Raw genomic sequence first — 7,803 nt, 5'->3', positions numbered from 1 at the left:
CTCATCACAGCTGTGAAGGAAACTTTGATACTGTAGTGTCTTTCCTGATACCTACGTCTCTTTCTTTTCTTTCTTTTCCCTTTCTTTCTTTCTTTTTTTTTATTTATTCCCTTTTGTTGCCCTTGTTGTTTTATTGTTATAGTTATTATTATTGTTGTTGTCATCATTGTTGGATAGGACAGAGAGAAATGGAGAGAGGAGGGGAAGACAGAGAGGAGGAGAGAAAGACAGACACCTGCAGACCTGCTTCACCACCTGTGAAGTGACTCCCCTACAGGTGGGGAGCCGGGGCTCGAACCGGGATCCTTATGCCGGTCCTTGTGCTTTGCGCCACCTGCGCTTAACCCGCTGTGCTACAGCCCGACTCCTTTCTTTCTTTCTTTCTTTCTTTCTTTCTTTCTTTCTTTCTTTCTTTCTTTCTTTCTTTCTTTCTTTCTTCCTTCCTTCCTTCCTTCCTTCCTTCCTTCCTTCCTTCCTTTCTTTCTTTCTTTCTTTCTTTCTTTCTTTCTTTCTTTTTTTGCCTCCAGGTTTATCGCTGGGGCTGGGTGCCAGCACTACAAATCCACTGCTCCTGGAATGTCAATTTCTTCCCCCATTTTTATCTGATAAGACAGAGAAGAGAAACTGAGAGAGAAGGGGGAGATAGAGAGGGAGAGAAAAAGACACCTGCAGATCTGCTTTACTGTCTGGGCAGCAACCCCTGTGCAGGTGGAGAGCCAGGGGCTTGATCCGGAATCCTTGTGCTTGGTAGTATGTGCCCTCAACCCGGTGTGCCACCGCCCAACCCCCTCTCTGTCTTTGTCTTTGAAAAATCAGCCTGGAGGGATGAAGCTCTGAAAATTTATAAAACAAAAAATTGGAACTGGGTCTTGGTGTATCCAGATAAGTACATATGTTTCAGTGCACAGGAACTTGGGTTCAAGCCCCCATCTGCAGGGGGAAAACTTTGTGAGTGGTAACACAGTGCTTCAGATGACTCTCCCTTTCTCCCTCTCTGTCTCTTTCAATTTCTCTTTGTCTCTATTCATTAAAATAAATAAATAAAATATTAAAAAATATTATTAAGAATACCAAATGCGTTAGTTCAAATGGATTACATGAAGTAGTATTTAACATTTTGGAAATTATCAAATTGTCTATCCAGTTGAAATCACAATGATAAACCTTTCACATATTACTATAATGTATTTTGTAAATAACTGTATTTTCCAAAAGAAAATACTACTAATAAATCTAGCATTAAAAAAAGGCATCATGGTTTACATTTTTGCAATTGCTTTATTGTCTGATTTATTGGATGACAGCTAGATTCTCAGATCTGCTTCTATAGTCATTCTGTTGTAATAACATAGAGCATGCAAAATTTCTTTGAACTGCAACAGAAGGAATGAAAAAGGAAAGTAGAATCTTAGCATTATTATAAACCTAATCTTGACCCTAAATGTGATCCTAATCTTGGCCCATTGCATTGAACTTGGCTTTTCAAAAGAAAGGGGGAAGTTCTTTATGTGAAGTGGTAGAACAATATCCTGGGGGAGCCAGTGGTGGTGTACCTTGTTGAGTACACTTGTTATAATGCTCAAGGACTGGGGTTCAAGCTCCCAGTCCCCACCTGCAGGGGAAAACTTTGCAAGTAGTGAAGCAGTGCTTAAGGAGTCTCTCTGTTTTTCTTCCTCCTTATTTCCCTCTTCCTCTTGATTTTTGGCTATCATTATCCAATAAATAAATGAAAGACAGTGGTCCAGAAGGTAGTACAGTGGATAAGGCATTGGACTCTCAAAGCATGAGCTCCTGGGTTCAATCGCTGGCAGCACATGTACCAGAGTGATGTCTGGTTCTTTCTCTCCTGTCATTTCTCATGAATAAATAGATAAAATATTTAAAGAAATAAATAAATGAAAAATAAAAAAGAACAATTATCCTGGATGTGTTGCCTTCGTTTGTTTAACTGCAAAGATGTATTTATTATGAAAATGAACAAGAACACTGCTAACCTCTGGCATAAGGCAGTGACTGGGATTGAACTGGTGACTTTGGAGTCTCAAGTATGCAAGTTGGTGCTAACTGGTAGCATTGTTACCCCAGGTCAGATTTTTTTTTTTAATTTTCTTTTTAAAAAAAAATCTTTTTAGGGGAAACTTCAGGAAGAGGGGCTACTGAGCAGCAGCAGATGTGTTTCTCTCCTCTCCTCTCCTCTCCTCTCCTCTCCTCTCCTCTCCTCTCCTCTCCTCTCCTCTCCTCTCCTCTCCCAGATCAACTAGGAATACCAAAGGAGACCATCTGGGACCAAAACCAGACAGAACTAGAATGACTTCAGGAACCCATCAAATCACTGGTGAGTGCAAACACAAGTGGCTGTTGGACAGAGAGGAGTCTAGGGAGAGATTAAGTGGCTGGTAACAGTCCTATAGTTTATCAGTTGAGACACCACCTCCAGTCTGTTTCACCAACAAGGGGACAGCTGAAGGAAGGAGAGGACTCCCTTGAAATTCACCAAATGCAACTCTGAGTCTCCATTGCTACTGCCCTCAGAATCTGGAGCAGCGGCAGGGAGGCCCTGTGATGACACCAGGGGACAGAGAACTAACCAGGAAACTCAGGAGAAGATCTCTACCTTGGTGGCCTAGTGGTGGGGCTGTGAAAGTCTCTTTGCATAACCACTAGATTATCTCTGCCACACCCTGTTTTATCTCTTGGTCAGGAGTCAGTGATTAAGTTAAGAAGCCTACTTACAGTTTAAAAGTCCTCGGGGTCCCATAGCCTACAGGGAAGAAAAAACACAAAAGAGACTTTTAAGCCACTGAGCTCCAAATCAGGGATTAAAATGCTATTGAAACAACTGTTAACTTCCACCACTGTGAACCCTTTAATTACCTTACTGCATATATATATACCATATATATATATATATTTTTTAATTTTTATTTATTTATTTTCCCTTTTGTTGCCCTTGTTGTTGTAGTTATTATTATTGTTGTTATTGATGTCGTTGTTGGATAGGACAGAGAGAAATGGAGAGAGGAGGGGAAGACAGAGAGGGAGAGAGAAAGACAGACACCTGCAGACCTGCTTCACCGCCTGTGAAATGACTCCCCTGCAGGTGGGGAGCCGGGGGCTCGAACCGGGATCATTAGCCGGTCCTTATTCTTCGCGCCATGTGTGCTTAACCTGCTGCACTACCTCCCGACTCCCTTTTTTTTTTTTTTGACAGGGTGAGGAACAAATGATAGAGGGCTGGAGAGATAGCATAATGATTATGCAAAAGACTATCATTCCTGAGGCTCTGAGGTTCCAGGTTCAATCCCCAATACTATCACAAGACAAAGCTGAGCAGTTCTCTGGTCTCCACCTCCTTCTGTCTTTCTCATTAAAATAAAGTAAATAGGGAGTAGGGCGGTACCACAGCAGTTAAGAGCAGGTGGCGCAAAGCACAAGGACCGGCATAAGGATCCCAGTTCAAGTACCCGGCTCCCCACCTGCCGGGGAGTTGCTGCACAGGTGGTGAAGCAGGTCTGCAGATGTCTATCTTTCTCTCCCCCTTTCTGTCTCCCTCTCCCCTCTCCATTTCTTTCTATTGTCCTATCCAGCAATGAAGACATCAACAACAACAATAATAATAATAACTACAACAATAAAACAACAAGGGCAACAAAAAGGAAAAATGAATAAATAAGTATTTAACAAAAAATAAATAACATATTTTTAAAGAGAGAGATAGGTAAAGAGGAAAAGGAGGCGGAGGAAGAGAGAGAGAGAAGTATCTATAAGACAGCTCCATCCCACATGGAGCTCCCCTCACCATCTTGCAAGATGGGGATGAGAGACTTGAACCTGGATCCTTGAACATTGTGATTTGTGTACTCTAGCAGATGTGCCACCATCAGACACTCATACTTTGAATTTCTATTGAATAAATATATAAGATAAGCAAGTTCCAATATTGAAGTAGCCATGTTCTTTGCCCTCATGGGGCTTACAATATTGCAATTACATGAATTACTAAATGTAGCTTCAGTTTTTATGGTTTGGAAAGACTTTTCATCTGACTGAATTCACAAATAGGGGAAAAAGATGTTTTAAAAGTTAGCTTTTTTTTTTTTTTGGCCTCCAGGGTTATTACTGGGACTTGGTGCCTGCACTATGAATCCACTGCTCCTGGAGGCTATTTTTTCCCTTTTGTTACCCTTGTTGTTTATCATTGTTGTTGTTATTACTGTTGTCGCTGTTATTGGACAGGACAGAGAGAAACAGAGAGAAGAGGGGAAGACAAAGAGGGAGAGAGAAAGACAGACCACCTAAAGACCTGCTTCACTGACTGTGAAATGACCCCCCCTTCAGGTGGGGAGCCGGGGGCTCAAACCCCGATACTTACACCAGTCTTTCCTCTCCGTGCTATGTGCGCTTAACCCGCTGTGCCACAGCCTAGCCACCGCTAATTTTCTTTTTTTTAATTTAAAAGTATATTATTGGGAACCGGGTGGTAGTGCAGCAGGTTGGGCACACTTGGCATGAAGCATAAGGACCAGCAGAAGGATCCCAGTTCCAGCCCCCTGCTCACCCAAGGTGAGGGTCACTTTACAGGCAGTGAAGCCGGTCTGCAGGTGTCTTTCTCTCCCTCTCTTTCTTCCCCTCCTCTCTCGATTTCTCTCTGTCCTATCCAACAACAGCAATAACAACAACAACAAAATGGGAAAAATGGCCTTCAGGAGCAGTGGATTCGTAGTGCAGGCACTGAGCCCCAGTGATAACCCTGGAGGCAAATAGTAGTAGTAGTAGCAGCAGCACTAGTAACAACAATATTTTTTGTAGCTAGGTCAATGATTGCAAGCATTCTTTGCATGATCCACCTTTGATCCTCAGTACCAAGTAATCTGGACCAGAGCAGTGCTTTAGTGTCTGTGTCTTATTAAATAAAGAAAATTTAAAAACCCACTAAAATGAATATGCTTAATTGTGGAGAAGTCCAAAGGAATCCCTTTCCCAATATTTCTTTTAGAAAGAGGAGGAAGAAGAAAGAGAATTTCACTTTGCAGCCCGGCAGTTCACTTAAGTTACATAATTAAATCATAACAACTTGAGAGGAAGATGTTCTCATCTCCATTTTAAGAAGAACTGAGACTCAGAGAGGCTAAATAGCTTGCCAAAGTCTGCCACTAACAAATGCCATCGCTAAAATTAGAACGCACACAACCCAGTTCCTTAGCTCAACTCTTTCTCTAGTGCCATTCTAGCCTGAATCAAGCAACCAACTATTAAACCAAGTAAGTATTATTAAAAACTGTCTATCAAACAACAACGACAACAACAACAAACCTGTCTATCATTGGTGGGATACAAAAGAATATAGTTCTTAAACACAAGGACTTAAATATGATGTTGATACCAGTGTAACATGAACTAAACTATGTGATCACAGATATTTTTTATTCATGTGTTTCTCAGCCTTTTGGATCTCTTCTGTGGTGAAGATTCAGTCCATGTCCTCCCCCCATTTTTGGATGGGGTTATTTGTTGTCTTGTTCTTGAGTTTGGCAAGCTCTTTATATATGTTGGTTATTAAACTCTTGTCTGATGTATGGCATGTAAAGATCTTCTCCCATTCTGTGAGGAGTCTCTTGGTTTGGGTAGTGGTTTCTTTAGCTGTGAAGAAGCTTTTTAATTTGATGTAGTCCCATAGGTTTATACTTGCCTTAGTCTTCTTTGTAATTGGATTCATTTCATTGAAGATGTCTTTGAAATTTATGTGGAAAAGAGTTCTGCCAATATTTTTTTCTTTACTTTTTTTTAATATTTATTTTATTTATTTATTCCCTTTTGTTGCCCTTGTTTTATTGTTGTAGTTATTATTGTTGTTGTCATTGTTGGATAGGACAGAGAGAAATGGAGAGAGGAGGGGAAGACAGAGAGGAGGAGAGAAAGATAGACACCTGCAGACCTGGTTCACCGCCTGTGAAGCGACTCCCCTGCAGGTGGGGAGCCGGGGTTCGAACCGGGATCCTTATGCCGGTCCTTGTGCTTTGCGCCACCTGCGCTTAACCCGCTGCGCTACAGCCCGAATCCCCGCCAATATTTTTTTCTAAGTATCTGATAGTTTGTGATCTAACATCCAAGTCCTGATCCACTTGGAATTTACTTTTTTTTAAAAATTTATTTATTTATTTTATTTAAGAAAGGATTAATTAACAAAACCATAGGGTAGGAGGGGTACAACTCCACACAATTCCCACCGCCCAATCTCCATATCCCACCCCTCCCCCGATAGCTTTCCCATTCTCTAGCCCTCTGGGAGCATGGACCCATTGTGGGTTGCAGAAGGTAGAAGGTCTGGCTTCTGTAATTGCTTCCCCGCTGAAAATGGGCGTTGACTGGTCGGTCCATACTCCCAGTCTGCCTCTCTCTTTCCCTAGTAGGGTGGGTCTCTGGGGAAGCTGAGCTCCAGGACATACTGGTGGGGTCTTTAGTCCAGGGAAATCTGGCCGGCATCCTGATGACACCTGGAACCTGGTGATACAAACTCTAGTGTACTTCTGCTTTCTTACTTTGGTGCCATACTCCAAACTCAGTCAATTTCTGCTTTGCGTTTCTACTTCTTTTTTTTTTTTTTTACATGCATAACATTCCGAGATTCCCATTTAACAATACAACCCCCACTATTTCATTCATCGTTTTTCATGGACCTGTATTCTCCCCACCCACCCACCCACCCCAGAGTCTTTTACTTTGGTGTAATACTCCAATTCCATTTCAGGTTCGTCTTGTGTTTTCTTTTCTAATCTTGTTTTTCAACTTTGGCCTGAGAGTGAGATCATCCCATATTCATCCTTCTGTTTCTGACTTATTTCACTCAACATGATTTTTTCAAGGTCCATCCAAGATCAGCTGAAAACGGTGAAGTCACCATTTTTAATAGCTGAGTAGTATTCCATTGTGTATATATACCACAACTTGCTCAGCCACTCATCTGTTGTTGGACACCTGGGTTGCTTCCAGGTTTTGGCTATTACAAATTGTGCTGCCAAGAACATATGTGTACACAGATCTTTTTGGATCGATGTGTTGGGTTCCTTAGGATATATCCCCAGGAGGGGAATTGCAGGGTCATAGGGTAGGTCCATTTCTAGCCTTCTGAGAATTCTCCAGACTGTTCTCCACTGAGGTTGGACCAATTGACATTCCCACCAGCAGTGCAGGAGGGTTCCTTTGACCCCACACCCTCTCCAGCATTTGCTGCTGTTACCTTTTCTGATGTATGACATTCTCACAGGAGTGAAGTGATATCTCATTGTTGTCTTGATTTGCATTTCTCTGAAAATCAGAGACTCGGAGCATTTTTTCATGTGTTTCTTGGCCTTTTGGATCTCTTCTGTGGTGAATATTCTGTCCAATTCCTCCCCCCATTTTTGTATGGGGTTATTTGTTGTCTTGTTGTTGAGTCTGGCAAGCTCTTTATATATGTTGGTTATTAAACTCTTATCTGATGTATGGCATGTAAAGATCTTCTCCCATTCTGTGAGGGGTCTCTTGATTTGGGTAGTGGTTTCTTTTGCTGTGAAGAAGCTTTTTAATTTGATGTAGTCCCATAGGTTTATACTTGCCTTAGTCTTCCTTGTAATTGGATTCGTATCATTGAAAATCTCTTTAAAATTTATGCGGAAAAAAGTTCTGCCAATATTTTCCTCTAAGTATCTGATAGTTTGTGGTCTAACATCCAAGTCCTTGATCCACTTGGAATTTACTTTTGTATTTGGTGAAATACAGTGATTCAGTTTCATTCTTCTGCATGTTTCAACCCATTGTTTCCAA

At 41.5% G+C, this 7,803-nt stretch overlaps 1 long non-coding RNA gene across 2 annotated transcripts in view; it reads right to left on the bottom strand.

Moving 5' to 3' along the window:
- Positions 1-86: 86 nt before the first annotated feature.
- LOC132533879 (uncharacterized) overlaps positions 87-7,803 on the bottom strand; it is a 90,988-nt gene continuing 83,271 nt past the window's right edge. The window contains exon 4 of one of the 2 annotated variants that reach the window (XR_009545628.1): positions 87-375. This is a non-coding gene — a long non-coding RNA (uncharacterized LOC132533879). The remainder of the gene's footprint in view (positions 376-7,803) is intronic. The other variant, XR_009545627.1, reaches the window with a different exon arrangement.

Source organism: Erinaceus europaeus, chromosome 17, assembly GCF_950295315.1.
Source record: "Erinaceus europaeus chromosome 17, mEriEur2.1, whole genome shotgun sequence".
Lineage (NCBI taxonomy): Eukaryota > Metazoa > Chordata > Mammalia > Eulipotyphla > Erinaceidae > Erinaceus > Erinaceus europaeus.
This window is presented reverse-complemented; position numbering and strand designations above follow the sequence as displayed.